We start from the raw sequence: 16,112 nt of genomic DNA, 5'->3' as shown, positions 1-16,112 counted from the left end.
ACCTCGAAAGACAGTGGTGAAATGGATTGTCATCCGAGGGTTCAGTTTTGAGTCAAGACTAGTTCAAGGACATTTCCCAGCTGTACTGTGGGAAGGGGAAAGAGGGATGAGAATTCCAGACAAAAAGATTCCCTCACTCTGTGAAGTCATGTGATCGTTACTCCCCTGCTTGAAAACCCCTTTGCTTCCCTTCTGACAACAGACCGAAACTCCCATTCCTCAGTCTGCATCCGGGGCTACAAACCACCTTCCCCATCACGGACCTCCTGCTCCAGAGCGCTGCGTGTTGGCTGCACCCTGTCCAGAGCTGTGTTTTCTTTGTCCATGGAACTCCTTTACCCTGCCCTGGCCTCTGCCGACCAAACGCTAGGCCGGCACTCTCCAAAGATTCCCTCAAACCGGGCGTAAGTTGTTTTGGAAGTGGTATTCTCAAGAGACACTTGAAATTAAAGCTATACCAAGATGCATTAAAAATAATATGCCATGAAATTGTTCTCAAAACATTCTATCTAATAGGGAATGAAAAAGAGACTGTAAATTAATAGTGCCTTCTCAGGTTTTTAGTTGGTGTACCAAATCATGCTAGAGAGAAAATTGGGTGCAGGAAAAAGCGAGATCTGGAGGTGACCCCTCCACACCGTGGGCTAGGACCCCACACAGAGGCAGGAAGGCCTGTAAACCGCCCCCAGTGTCCCATAAACCTCACCTATCACAGTGTCCACTGCTCTGGAGCACACGCCTCCGCATTGGGGGCTTCATAAAATAAATTCACTTAACTCATCCATTAAGCCTTTTCCACTGTTAAAAGATGGCCCACGGGGGGGAACGGCTTTTCCTCGAGGCTCTTGTCTAATGTGGTTCTAAGCAGGTGGTATTTTCCTAGGTTCACCTTTGTTTAGAAAATGCCATGAGGACTTTGCTGAGAGCAGTCAATCACCCAGGAAGTACAGACAAGCCCATTCTTACTAAATTACTCTTAAGTACACTGACCTCATTATTTGCCCATACGGCAAACGGGTATTTATTTAAGGTGTCTCTTTGTGTAGAGATTGTCAGTTGGCCTCTGTGTCTGTCATCTCTCTGTCTACATTGTTTCTTAAAAAGGAGGGTTAATGGTGGCAACAGTGCAGCATCCCAGAGCTGGTGCTGGGGAAGGGCATGGGGTGCAGAGGGAAGGTGACAGAAGGCGCGGAGAAAATCTGGGATCTAACCTAGCCAGGCCCCGTCGCCCGAATCCTGAGAGGCAGCAGCCCTGCCACTCACTCCGTGCATCACCGTGAACTTTCACTCCTGTGATCTTGCTTGGCCCTTGCAATGACCCTGATTGGGAGGCACCGTTACCCCACTTTCCACAGTGCAAGAGCTGGGACTCAGAGTGCAATGAGGGTCTGAGCGACACTAGAACTTAGTGGCAAAAATCACTTCCTCCAAACGGAGCCTGAATGCAGAGCCAGCTCTAGATAAGTATGACATTGGCAAAGTTGTCCAATCGGTCCCTGTCCTCCCCCCTTAGGATACGTTCCAACAGGGCTCAACGTCCATAAAACTAGCCCACCTCAGGGGAGGGGGCATTGGCAGGCCCACAGTCCACTCCGGTAGTGGCACTGGACACGAGCCACAGATGAGTGGAGGAGAGAATGCGGGACCCTCCCTTGGACCTTTTGAATGACAGCACACAGGCCACAGCCCCGCAGGGCACGTTGGAGAGGCTGCCCCTGCTGCACACAGGGAACCAGGGTCTGAAATGAGCCCCCACAAGAAATGAAGATGCACGCTGAGGCTTCCCTCCAGCCTCCCTCTTAGGCACCTCCCACGAAACCCCCACCATGCGGTTGATCATAAAGGGGACTGAGCCTGCGGCAGATGCCTGCCCTCCTGTTCTTATCGACAGCCCTGTCCTGCAGTCTCTGATTCTGCTGTCCCAGACCTCCCTACTGACATGGTTTATTGCCCTCATTAAAGAGGACAAGCAGCCATATCCAAAGGATTTCACGTCTTCCCCACAAGGAAGCCCCCTTAGGAAGTTGACATGGTGTCTGAAAGAAGAAACTGTGAATGAAAGTGATTCTCCCAAATCATGCAGTTTCTCCTCCCCCTCCCAGACCTTCTCTAACTTAACTTTTAGCTGGGCCAAGGCCAAAATGCATTTCTTTTTAACTTAATTACCTCCAAGGAACCATAGCTAGAGATCAGGCACACACACATCTGTACAGCCACGTCTAGTACAGCCTTGTTGGACAGCTGGGGCTCCCGGGGTCAGAGGGCTTCTGCGTGACAGCAGTTCTCCTTCCCACAAACAAACGGACCCTTTCAGATGATGGAGGGTCCCCTGGGTGGAGCACACTTTGTGGAGGAGAGGCTCCCAGTCACCTGCTGGTTCACTCAGGAGACAGTACGTGGAGGAAGCGGAGGGACGCGGAGGGCCTGGTGGTGCCCACGGGGGTCGGTAGTTGGATTCAGCCTCTGCCTGCCTCCAAGGGGCCAGGCACTTTGAGGGCAGATTATTTCACTCTGCAGTGAATTACACTGAGCCTTTCTCAGCAGCCTTTGTCGGGGAGAGGGGCGGCCCCACTGTTCAGCTGCTTCCAGAACTGCTTTGTCATAGGCTCTGCTGGTTATTCAGAAATTGCCAGACATTGGCTTCTTGGGCTAAAATGTTTCAGGGCAATAAAAAGTGGTTGATAAGGATGCATTTATGTCTCTCCCACCCACCGCCCTCTTTTTTTTCTCCTGAACCTAAGCATTCCATCTTTTAGTTGATAGCCAGAAAAAAAAAAAAGAGTTCTGAGTTCTCATGTTGTCTCTTCCAGGTTTTCATAAATGTGTGTTCTTGTCTTACTTGTTTTCCATTTGAAAAGTAAGACTCTTCACAGATTTTACTCCTGGGCATATTTCTGAGGGTATGTGAGGCTGTAAGGGAAGGTGCTTAGAGCTCTTCAGGAGGTAGAAGCTTTTATTCATTCAGACATAGTATATTTGTGGAGTCTAGAGCTTAGTTAGAAGTCTTTTTGAGATAGAAGGCTGCAACTTGAACGAGCGGTTCTGCGGAGGCCTGAAGCTCTCCTTGAGCTCATTCCCTGGGGAGAGGCAGTTACTGTGGATGGGCTCCTGGATTTGTAAGCATGTGAGGTAGAAGGAAGTCGGAAGCATTCCCCTTGCTGAGTTGCCCAGGACAGGCACAGAAGGAAGTGGTCAGGGGCAGCCACCAGCCCATGAACCAAGGGACCCTGTTCAGGACCCTGTTCGGGGGCTGGACATGGGTGCTCCAGGCTGAGATGCTGCAAGGTCCCGCTTAATTCCAGTCTCCCCTCCCAACCCCCGTACCTCCCTCCCCACCTTCAGGATGTCTGTTGCAGTAAACATTTGCAAACACTAAATGTAAAGTTGAAACTTTGTATGTCCTTAATCCTTAAGAAGGAGAGCTTCATGGGTAGTTTAGAATCTTAAAAAGAACGCTAATGCCTTTTGCTGAACAGAGCAACTTTCTCAGTGCAGCTGAAAGGGAGAGGCCATTACTAAATTGGTTCTCCCCGCAGCCCGTGGGCGCCCCGGGGAACAGGGGCTGGCCTGGCATGTACACCTACGGCACCCCTGGCTCAAAGACCCAAATCCACACCCTCCTGCTCTGCGCCACTCCTTAGTTTCGACTTTTTTTTCTTTGTTCTTCCTTTCCCAGACACAATTCTTGAAAAAGTAGTCTACACGCTCTGTCTTCACTAACACAACACACACTCCTGAGCCCCTTATATACTGGCTTTCACTCCACGTTGCCCTTGAAAATGCTCTCCCTTATGGCACTGGCCAACTCTAACCATCCAGTGCAGGGGCTGTTCAGTGTTGCTCAAAGGCCTGTCTTCCCAAAGTCCCTGCACCCTCTTCCTCTTCTGCATCTTTTAGCTTCTGGCTCTTCCTTCTTGGCTTCCACTATCCCTTTCAAAGACTGACTTTCCCCATGGTCCCGGCCTCTGTCTTGTTTTCTGCATTCTTCATGTTTAGTTGAGCGTTTGTCATTCTTCATGTCTGACCAGCCCCCTGAACTGCTTTGTTGTCAGAGAATTCTGCACCGTAAGAGTTTGGGTGGGAAGTAGAGACAGTCCAGATACTCACTTTCCCAGCTTCCCTCACAGCGAGGGTGACCGGGCTCTGACAAATAGATGCACCTGAAACCCCGCTTTGGGGGGAAAGGCCAGGCTCCAAAAGGCACGCAATGGCGCTCCATTCTGGCGAGGAAAGACGCCATTATGTCCAGGTCCCAGAAGCAGTATCTGGTGTCCTGTGTCCGAGCTGTAACCTCTGCACCGAGCACTGCTGTGGTCGGTGTGGGGGCCACCCTTTGCTTTCCACAAAGATCCTTCTTGGCAGTCACAGCATCGAGCCACCATTTGCTGGCCTTGCTGTCACCTTTGTCCTGTGTCCCAGCACCGCCACATGGGTGTAAGATCTTGTTAGTTCTCATCTGTACCATCGACACAGCCCCCTAACGAGTTTCTCAACCTTGCACTTCACCCCTTTCAAGGTAATCTGCACTGCTACTGGAGTTATCTTTCCCCAGTGTAAATTTGACTTCTTGTTCCCATACTTAAAATCTTCCAGCAGCTCCCCACTGCTTTCACAATAAAATGCAAACCTTCCAACGTGACACTCAGGTTCCATCTCCCACCACTGCCCCACGTGCACCACGCTCCAGCCACACCCGACTGCTTGTGTTTCCTGTGTGCACACCGATGTACACCTCTGCACTTTTGCTTGCTGTGATTTTGGAGACCTCTACCTGCTCCATTTCACTCACCCACCAGCAGTGATGACTTATCAAGTATCTCCAGGGATGACTGAGAGCCAAGCCTGCTGGTTCACTGAAAGGCCCTCACCTTTAGAGAATAGAAACGCCTGCTTCTCTGAGTCCTGTGTCAGTGTCCCTGAAATAAACAGGACCTTAGGAACCACCTTTCCTTCCTCCCTTCCTAGTTCATGCATTGATTTCTTCAGCACATATTTATTGAATGCCTTCTCAATATCAGGTCCCTAGCTAGGTGTTGGGACTGAGCAGGAGACACATGGCAACGCCCATCTTCTTGGACTGCAGCGCCAGCTGCACTCTGTTTGAGGCTAGCCTGCCTGCCCAGGCGTCGGCACCGCCTGCTGAATTCCACGGCAGCTCCCAGCTCTCTCCTCTCCCACAGGCCGCCTCCTTCTTTCCTGTCCCCTTACAGAGGGGGTGCTGCATCCTAACTGCCATGTTATTTCCTCTACTTTGCTTGATTTCCTTGGTCTCCAACCCTCTCATCCACCCATTCCCAAGAACTGTTTCATCCTAGAAACTCCGGGCCCTGTGCCAGCGTGCCAGAGTGCGTCCCTCGGGTCAGACGCCTTGATTACTGACCGGCATCAGTAATCAAGTATGGCTGCACCTGAGTTGGCCACACTCAGTGATCTTGTGACTTCAACTTCTAGCTCTTCTCTAGGGAGACGGAGCCCTTCCGATCACGGTCTCTCCCCGTTCACTTCCTCCTCGCCCCTCTGGGTCCCTGCAAGTCCTGCTATTTATGACACTTCCCTCTTCCCCCATGATTTTCTAAGTCTGACAAGTGCTTACTCTCCCTTCAAACCGAGCAAAGGTCGTCTCATCTGGGCAGTCCCCAGCCCACCCTTACTTTCCTCACACATTTTCTTTGGGATATGCTCATGTCTTTATCAGCATTTACCCAATTCTACTATAATTCTGTCTTTTCCACTGGACTGTAAACTCCAGGAGAATGGGTCTGTGTCTTTTTAACAAAATATTTTATTTATTGTTAGAGAGAGGGGAAGGGAGGGAGAAAAAGAGGGAGAAACAGCAATGCGTGGCTGCCTCTCACCTGGCCCTGACTGGGGGCCTGGCCCACAACCCAGGCATGTGCCCTGACTGGGGACCCGACCCACAACCCAGGCATGTGCCCTGACTGGGGGCCTGGCCCACAACCCAGGCATGTGCCCTGACTGGGGGCCCGGCCCACAACCCAGGCATGTGCCCTGACTGGGGACCCGGCCCACAACCCAGGCATGTGCCCTGACTGGGGGCCCGGCCCACAACCCAGGCATGTGCCCTGACTGGGGACCTGGCCCACAACCCAGGCATGTGCCCTGACTGGGGACCCGACCCACAACCCAGGCATGTGCCCTGACTGGGGGCCTGGCCCACAACCCAGGCATGTGCCCTGACTGGGGGCCTGGCCCACAACCCAGGCATGTGCCCTGACTGGGAATTGAACCAGTGACCTTTGGTTCACAGGCCAGCGCTCAACTCACTAAGCTACACCAACCAGGGCTTGGTTTGTGTCTTAAAAGCATTATTGTATTCCTTGTGCCTGGCCCAGTAGGTGACGTATAGTAGTATGTAAGAGAAATATAAATACAGTAAATACCAGCAGAAAATCCAAATCTCACATTGAATTCTTATCCCTAAAATTAGATCACCTTTCCAACCTTCCTGTTTCTGTTAATGGCACGTAAATATTTATGCAAGAAATGGGGAAAACAATGTTATTTGTCTAGTCCTAGATTCTAAACCTAACCACTTCCCATTCCTTCTTCCCTTTATTCAGTGACAAATGTTTGATGACCGACTCTCCTGGAGAAAAGCCCTATTTTGTAAAGGTTTATGGTTTTTCTGGTGTAAACACCCCCACCAGGGCTGAGTCGGAGGTGCCCACGTGACGGCACTGAGTGCGGACCTGGGAAACCGTGCACACGGGGACTCCTGGGAGCCACCGCGTGGCTCTCCACGGTCCATCAGTTCCAGGTCCAGCCGATCCTCCTTCATGTACTCAACACCGGGCCTTCCTTCTCACTTCATTCCTGACCACACCCACCTTTTCTCCAGAGGAATCTCTCCAGCGTTACAGTTTTCGATGGCACTAGTTTCCTATGGCTGCCATAACAAACACGCCTCGTAGCTTAACAAAACCACAAATGTATTATTTTCTCATATTTGGGGGGCCGGCAGTCTGAAACAGTTTCACTGGTCCAAAGTCAAGGTGTTGGCAGGGCTGTGCGCCCTCTGGATCTGTTCCTCGCCTCTTCCAGTCTAGTGACTGCTGGCATTCCTTGGCTTGCGGCTGCACCACTCCCATCACTATCCCTGTGGTCACACTGCCTTCTCTTGTCTGTGTCAAATCTCCTCCTCATAAGGACACTGTTGCTGCATTGAAGGCCCTGCCAGATATCCCGAGATAATGTCCCCATCTCATGATCCTTAACTTAATCACATCTACAAAGACCCTTTTCTCTTATACGCAACTTGAGAGGTTCCAGACATTTTGAGGGGCCATTATCCAGTCTACTGCATTCACTGATTACGTCTTCCCTCCATTAGTGTTGCCCGCAGACAGTGCTAAGCAAGCCTGCCTGCCCCGTGCATTCTCCTGTACTTTCCTCTGCTTGCCTAGCCTTCTTCAGTCTGTTTGGTTTACCTCCAGTGATCTCTTAGCCATTAATAATCCTAATGTCCTGGTGATAGTCTTTTGATGAGTAGGAAATAGAAGGAAAACAAACATGGAGCTATTTCCACAGTTCTATACCCCGTGGATGTTAACTTGCAAGGTGCTGTGCTCTAAACTGGTGTGCATTTGTGTGTGTGTGTGCCCTCACTACATCCTTCCACAGAACAGTTCAAAGGCTGTGGAGAAGATAAGTCAGCCCTAAGGGAGTGACCACTGCTAATAAATTACCAGGAAAATATCTCCTTGGGGACTAGCTGCAATGGTCCTATAGAATGCTGATTCACAAATGTTCATGTACCTGGAAGCATGGCCCTGCCCCTCAATGTAGAAATGTAGGTGAGTCACGGATAAAAATAAAAAGAACTTAACGTGGCTTAACATAACCTAACATAATCACTACTGGCATGTTGGTGCCAATAAAACTTTGATAACCATCTTTGTGCAACTTGTTTTTCCATATTTAAGGTTATTTCTCTATATCTATGAATTCCCAGAATGACTGAGTCCTGCTGAGGATTGCGAAAATACTCCCTATCACTTCTGGGCCTCGACGCCTTTGTACCACTTTCAGCCCAGAGGTCAAGTCCTCTTGTAATCAGCCCACCGCTACAGATTTGACCTTCTTCGACATTTGTCCCCCATGAGAAACATCCCCTACAGCCCAGCTGGTCACCTGCTGCCTCCTGCGTGCCTCATGTCAGTCCTTTGACTCTGGCCTAGCTTCTCGGGTTCCTTGAACGCCCACTCTTGGCAGACTCTGCCCTCCCTTTAAGACCTAGTTCAAATCCCCTCTTGGGAAAACATTCCCTTTAAAAGGCTGTCCCATTTGGGACAAAGTATCAGACAGTGTCAGAGTTTCTGGGATTATGTCCATCAGATGCCTGAGATAAAAGCCACTCATCCTTCTTGGGCCTCAGTTTACTCATTCATAAAATGGGAGTTATAACGCTGCCCTAGGCTACCTCCAGGGCGCTGTCAGGAATAAATAAAATAATGAGTGTGAAATGTTTGAAAAACTTAATAAATGCAGGGCATTAGTATTATTTCTTTTTTTTACCAACTCTTCTTTTGTCCTTATTGTCCGTGCTACATAATTAATAGCACTTGATATACTGACCTATTTATTATTCATAGTGTCACAAGCCTGAAACTATATTCTTACTTGACATGATGTTGTGTAGGAAGCTGTCTCGTTCACTGTGGCCTGTGTCTCCGCCCTCCAGCTAAATCGGGATGCGCCGGGGGTAGGAACGATGTCTTGTGCTACTTTTGTTCCCCACGACACTCAGCACAATGCTGGACACAAAAAGGTGCTGAGTAGACACTTGACTGGGTACTCGTGTGGCTACACCACCATGCCACGCAAGCTTAACTTCCTTCTTAAGTTTAAATTATCATTAAGGTTAGGGTTGCAAGATGATCTGCATTAGCCACAGGACACTGTCCATCTCAGAGCTGTTACTGTGCCCTTCAACCGAAAATGGTGCGGATGACGGTGGTAATTTTGCACTAATCTCTCAGTGTGGCTCGTAAGGCCATTGGAGAAGAGCACACTTCGGTTTCAGTTCTGGTCAGTGTCCCTTCATGATTCTGTTTTATCGTCCTTTCCCCAATATTTTTTAAAAATATAAATCATGAATAAAGTAAAAGGAAACAAATGAACAGAAGTCTTCAAAGTAGACATTTCAACAGACAGAAGATCCTTTAACAGTGCCTAGGAAAACTATGTGATACAGGTTGGTCGCATTTTAAGAAAATCCAATTCTAAACACCCAAATTTATAAATCAGGAGTTAGGAAGTAAATTTTCATAGGAGCCTTTTATTAGTAAATTCTTCATCCTTTTCTCACCCTGAAGTCAATTATAAATAGATTTAATGTTAAAACGTTCAATTCTCACTCACTAAACTAGGACCTCAAGTATTGAGGAGAGGTGACTTGCACCTGCACAGACTGAGTAATCGAATATTCATGAGAATCTTTATTCTTGGTATATACTTGGCCTGAGTCATTTGCAAAGGTGATTATGGTTTTTTTGCTTTTCCTGTTTTAGTTGAAACGTTTCAGAGTGAAGATAAATGATTAATGAGGGTTTCCGTATCTTAAGATGAGGCACCAGAATTGATCTCAATTGAAGGAATTTGTATTCCAATTAAGCAAAAATTATCCTTTGATAACTGGCACTGAACCAAGGAATTTAAAATTAGCTCCTTCAGAATGCAGGTGGGGGATGGGCGGAAGCAGTGTAGTTTGCGCCAGGAAGTCACAGACGTTGCTGAAGCAGCAGCTGTCTGGTCTCTCTACTTCCTTCACTCAAGGCAGCTTTCCAGGACTGCCCCCTTCTGCAAGGAACAGAAAACCGCCCGGTGTCAGAGCTGAAATGGACCAGACAGGGCATCCTGTATAGTCTGTATACTGCAGCCCAGGGAGTGAAGAAACTGGCCTCGCTTTGCCTATTTCCACATTGCATTTGCCTGCCTGGCTCTCAAAGGTATTGTGAGGATTACAAGAATGGGCTTTTAAAATTATAATTGTAAGGCACTATTCTTTTCTGCAGTCGCTTTGGTGGCTTTAAATCAGGTCTACACATTCTTTAACTCTCCTTTCACCCAGAAATGTCCTCCTTCAAATGTAGGCAGCCAACCTCAGAGACTTGTTTATAATGAACAGAATGCAGCCAACTTCTAAGGCCTTATCAGAAAAGGAAATTCAGCTTCCTCCCGGTTCTCTCAGGACACTCGCTCTGGAAGAAGCCGAGCACCACAGAAGCCCAGCTTCCCCGAGACTGCCAGGCTGTAGGGAAGCCACAGGGAGAGGCCATCGCAGGCCCTCTGATCAGCAGCGCTAACCTTCGAGTCCCTCTCGGGCCAGGCACCACACGTGCCAGTGAACAAGCCTTTGGATGATTCCAGACTCCCCCCAATGGAGACAGCCCCGATTCTGAACCTTCCCAGTCCATGTCCCAGATATTGTGGGACAGAGTCAAGCCATTCTTACTGTATCCTTTCCGAACTTCTGACCCACAGAATCCATGAGCATAATAACATGGTTGGGGGTTTTGTGACTGAATTTGTGCTGTTTGTTACGCAGCAACAGTAAAGGGAAGGGTTGCACCGGGTAACAATGACCATAGGGACCTCGGGAACAATGCCAAGCACTGTAGTTGCTCTGTGCCACGTACCACGGCAAACACAGCACACACTTCCCTCACTTCACCCTGACATGAACCCAGGTAGGAAGTCACAATTTTCACTCTTCTCCCATCTCACAGCGAAGAAACTCGTGATCAGGGGGGCAAATGATTTCCTCAAGTTCCACAGGGTCTAAGTGACAGGACCAGGCCTGACACTGGGCCCGACCACGAGGCCCACCCCTAAGCTATGGCCAGACCCCCCCACGCTGTGGGTGACAGCCTGCTGTCCGCGTGAGACAGGGCCTCCGGGCCAAGAGCCTTTCCCTCGTGCCCACTCTAGTTCTTCTCTTTCCACATTTGCCTCTTACAATCCCCCTTCTTTCAAGAAATGAAATGAGACCTCTTCACTTTTCTGACCTGGCCGACACTCACTGAGACCCGGGAAGACCAAGGAGGGCTTGCCCGCGGCAGCCCTTCTGCTGACCCCTTTGGCTGAAACGGCGCTGCAGCCTCACCTCAGAAGCCCTGCTCTGCCTCACGGCCCAGCCCTCTAGGTCTGGTTTCAGGGAGCTGCAGGGAGAATATAACAAGAAGAACAAATCATTCACAGAGCAGCTAATTCACATTCCTAATCTCAAAAACTTGCTATGTAGTCATGGCCTGTGTGGCTCAGTGAGTTGGGCATTGTCCTGCCAAGCAAATGGCCGCCAGTTCCATTCCCAGTCAGGGCGCATGCCTGGGTTGCGGGTTCAGTCCCTATCAATGTTGTTCTCTCACATCGATGTTCCTCTCCCCCTGTCTCTTCCTCCTTTTCCCTCTAAAAATAAATAAAATCTTTAAAAAAACCCACTTGGTGTGTGGCCCATTCGCTCTTGGCCACCAGTGCCACTGGCGCACTTCTGATGAATTATCTAGAAGGTTCTCCAGAAAATGGTGCTCTCAGCCAGCTCTGAGGAACTGCCAGCCTCGTGACTGCTCCTGCCCGAGGCTGCGTGGCTCAGCTGCTGCCCTGGCAATGCTTTCCTCGCCCAGGAGGGAAAATCCGTGCCAGCTGTGGCCCCAGAACCCACACACTTCTTGAATCTGCAGATCCACCCCAAGGAGCCAGACGAACGCATGTGTCTTTGAACATCTTTCCGAACAACACTCAGAACGCACCGCTTTGCCGTGCACTTAGAGATGTGCTTTGGCTTTTCACTTTATCCTCCAAGCAGTACCACCTGCACACTCACCAAGCCCAGACCTCAGGCACCTCATGCTGGCAAAAGGCCACCCTCTTCAAAGGCAGACATGAAAGAAGGCAGGCACTAACTCTTCCACTTAAAACTGTCACTATCACAGAGCGTGAAGGGAGCTGCCTTGTCTGCCTTAGCAGTGAGATCTCCCGTAGACTCCGTGGCTCATCCTCTGTCATGTGACTATACTGCTTCTGAAAGGGCTCTGACTAAGCACCTGGCAGCCCCGGCAGGGAATGGCCCCAGAGCTCATCTGGGGGGGCGGGGCTGGGACGTTTCTCCTCCTCTGGCTACAGCCAGCAGTTCAAGTCAGTATTCATCTTCTACCACGGGCCGGGCACTGGGAGTACTAAGATGTGTAAGACAAATTCCTGCTCTCACTTGCAGACGAAGACATTCATTCTCAATTTTGAGCTTCAGGTACACCCCACAGTGTCAACTGGTACAAAGGTGTGTCGCAAATAATTTGTTATCAATAATAAAAAGTACCTAAGATTTGAAATAAGAGGTTTACAGTCATATGTACGATACTGCTGTTCTCACTTGTTCAAACACAGTAAACAGGGTTGGGCAAGGACAGCCTGAGCGCTGCAAATGGCACATGATATGATAAATGTCACACTCCTTAGTGTCACCTGTCTTGTGTCTCAGAGGGGAAAGGCTGAGAACTGCTGTGAGCCCAGTGAGGCCTGGAGGTGGGCTTACCTCACCCAGAACCACCCTCCATGTAACTAACACAGACTCTGCCCCACCTTTCTCGTGGGGGAGGGACCAGCCGGCGTCGGCTGCCTTTCAGGAAGTAGACAAAGCAGAAGGGACGGGTGTCTATTTGCTGTTTGTCTGGGAAAAGAACAGGACGACAGGTGTAGCCGTGGCAGTATGTTTATCACCGGACCGGCCAAAACATTCACTTGGTTTTCTTCATAGGATGGTTCTAGTAGCACTTAGTTGTCTTTCAATTAATTCAAAACAATTTTGTTAGCTTGTATTGTGACAGCTGTCATGTCAGCATGCATTTAAAAATTATCAAAATTGGTGATTTTTGTGTAGGCATTTTAATACTGAAGATGAAAGAAAATATGCAACTTTTTTTGCATGTTATACTTTATTTCAAGAAAGGTAAAAATGCAACTTAAACACAGAAAAAGATCTGTGCTGTGTATGAAGTAGGTGCTGTGACTGATAGAACATGTCAAAAGCAGTTTGCAGAGTTTCGTGCTGGAGATTTCTTGTTGGATGATGCTCCATGGTTGGGTGGACCAGTTGAAGTTGAGAGCAGTGAAGTTGAGACATTAATGGAGAACAATCCATGTTATACCACGTGGGAGATAGCTAATGTACTCAAAATATCCAAATCAATAATGTTATTGGTGAAAATTAAAAATATCTTTTATTTTCCAGAAAAAAACTAAACAGACTTTTTAGCCCATCCAACACTAGGAGTTTCACCTCTGGAGTTGATATCCCACAGACCACCCACATGAATCACATGGTGGGCTGTGCTAAGTTAATTTCTTTGATAATAACGCTGTTTATTTCTACAGTGCTTTAAACTTAACAGAACATTTTCACATTCATTGACTCCAGTAGGTTCAACTTCAAGACTCTTTGAAGTAGGTCTTATCCCCGCTACAGGTGAAGAAATAACTTCAGACAGGTCTTGGTCCAAGTCCATGGCTGGTCAGCATCAGAGCTGTGATTAGAATCCATGTCTTCAGTTTCCGAACTGTATTTCCTGTATGACCCCAGGTTGTGTCACCCCAGCTTCATGAGGGCGAGGGACGAGCACGCAGCCACCTCCTCAATGGGGACACATAAAGGAAATGGTGCTGCTTTCACACTGTTGGACGGGACGTCTCACTGGCCCCCCGAAGCCTGTTTCTCCATAGCAGTGATACGTTAACTTCTCTCTCCTTGGTTTGTCTTCTTGGATTTGTCTTGTGAAGCAGCCCTCCTGCAGATCTTCCTCTGCCTGAGGTACACAGACACCTTACACACCCCGCCCCCAAGACTATTCAGGACTTGGCAGTGAGAAATACTTCGTTTAGAGTTGTAATAAGCAGCCCAAATCTGTGACTTTCTGAGCGCCCACAGGTCTTATTTCCTGCTATTGCAAGACCAGAAAATCTACCAGCTGCCATGGCTGGTTACTGGGCTGACATTTGGGCTCTTTTGCATCTAGACTTCAGGGCACTTTTCTGTGACTTAAATCACAGGAAATCTTGCAGAGAAGAGGGGGTAAAAAATGCTTCCATAACTTTGCCCTCTCTTCCCAACACATACACGCACCCCTGTTCCAAACACCTAGATCAGGGATTGGCTCTGTGACTGAGATGCTCCATCCAGGGAGTCGTGTTTGGCAGGGGAGAATGCGCTGTCCAAACTGAGACGTGGGCCACTGCTCATTGAGTGCCATTCAAAGCCAAGAACTTTTCACCCCTCAGTAAAATTGTTTCGCAATCAAAGTGCTTATTGAACTTCAAAATGAATGGCTATTTAAAGGGTGATTGTAGCACTCCCACAGTCAAAGAAATGAAACTTTTGGCTTTGTTAATGCTGAGTCTTGGCTCGAGGTTTGAAGGCTGGATGGAATTCTGCCCTGTTCTTGCAAACACTTGAAGAACTGCTCAGTCAGCCTTCTGGGAAAAACACGCCCGAATCCTACTATATTCCTTTAGCTCTGTTCCTCTCAGCGCAGTGGCCGCTGAGAGCCTAGCTCTAAAGTTCAGCCTTCCTTTGTTCTCTGGACATGAAGGGCAAGATGCAAAGTAATCAGATAACAAATGATGAAATATGGTTACCCGTAGGAATGCCATCCATTTTTTATAGCACTTCGTCTTTCTAGAGGGTCACATCGTATCATTTGACACACACAACACATCTCAGGGGTGATATTTGAGCCAGACATTTTATCACCAGTATGTATGTAGGTGAAGGATCAGAAATTAGCAAATCTATAAAGAGGTTCAGAGTGAAAGAGTGTGTGTGTGTGTGTGTGTGTGTGTACATGTACCAGTGCATATGTACATGCTCAAAAAGAAGGAAACATTTAATCATTTTAAATTGTCCAAGATGACATCTGATGATAGGGGCTTTTGTAGTATTTTAATTTTTTGTTTCATAGTCCATACCAGGGTTATCTGCAGCCACACTGACCCCAGGGCTCAGCCCAAACAGAGTGGGACTCCCCACAGCCAGGGGCCATGACAGAGGGGAGAGCACGTCCCCTCCCGTGGGCTGCATGGCTCTGAGCCTCTAACAGTCCGAGTGGATTGTAGGGAACTATCAGCTGCACAGACAAATTGCGTGGAAGTGATTGACAGAATTTTAGAACTATATGGAACCTTAAAGAATCAAACTGAGCTGCTTTTTTAGTTGCATGTAGTATTGGGAATAGTTCCCCCCATCTTGTGTGTTAGCACCCTTGGAAGCATTCATTGTCCCTCTTCTAGAACACTGCTGGCCCACAGGCATCCAGGGCTGTTCTTGCTATGCCCACTCTTAACTCTGTGCCCTCTGCTCTGCCTCTGCCAATACCAACCACTGGTCTCACGAGCAACCCTACTGCCTCCAACTCCTACAGAGCCCGCCTTCGCTTCATGCTGGAAGCCAGCTGGGTGGCCTGCCTGGACAGCCCATCGCCCACTCTGTGCTGCACAAGTCACTGCGAACTTCTCCTACTCGCTGGAAAAAGAAGAGGAGGGCCAGGTAAAAAAAGCTAATGAAGCAAGTCAGTATCTTGTGCTTATGTTCTGACTTCAACTGAAATTGTTATATATTTTAAAAAGTTCTTTCAAACAAAAACATAAACAGAAACTGAAAGGACCTGAGTTAGTTCCTGAGAGGTAATGCGTCCTTTGGACAGAAGTGTGTCTGTGCCCTTGTCCCTGTGCCATAAGGCACACCCTGGGGGAGGCCCAGGTGCCGCTCTGGAAAGGACCAGGATGGTTTGGGCACCAATGGCACTCAGAGAGTCCCACAGCTTTTCCGACCCATCCCTTGCATTCCCGTGGCTGCTGTGCCGGGAGCTACGCGCAAGCTAGCCTCCAAGGCTGGGGGCCTGGCCTTAGAAACTGTACACCACAGGGTCCTCGAGCCCCCTGGAATGGGAAAGGGAGCAGTGCTGAGCTGCACCAGCCTCTCTGGGACCAGAGGCGTCTCCTGAGGCTGGCTGTGGCTCCCACTGCGCCCGTGCAAGGGCATCACGGCGGGCGGGTCTGTTCTGGGTCTGACAGACCTGTGAGCATGTCTCACGGCTGGGTGCTGG

This window comes from Artibeus jamaicensis, unplaced genomic scaffold (genome assembly GCF_021234435.1).
Source record: "Artibeus jamaicensis isolate MK-2021 breed Jamaican fruit bat unplaced genomic scaffold, CSHL_Jam_final contig_482, whole genome shotgun sequence".
Classification (NCBI taxonomy): Eukaryota; Metazoa; Chordata; class Mammalia; order Chiroptera; family Phyllostomidae; genus Artibeus; species Artibeus jamaicensis.
This window is presented reverse-complemented; position numbering follows the sequence as displayed.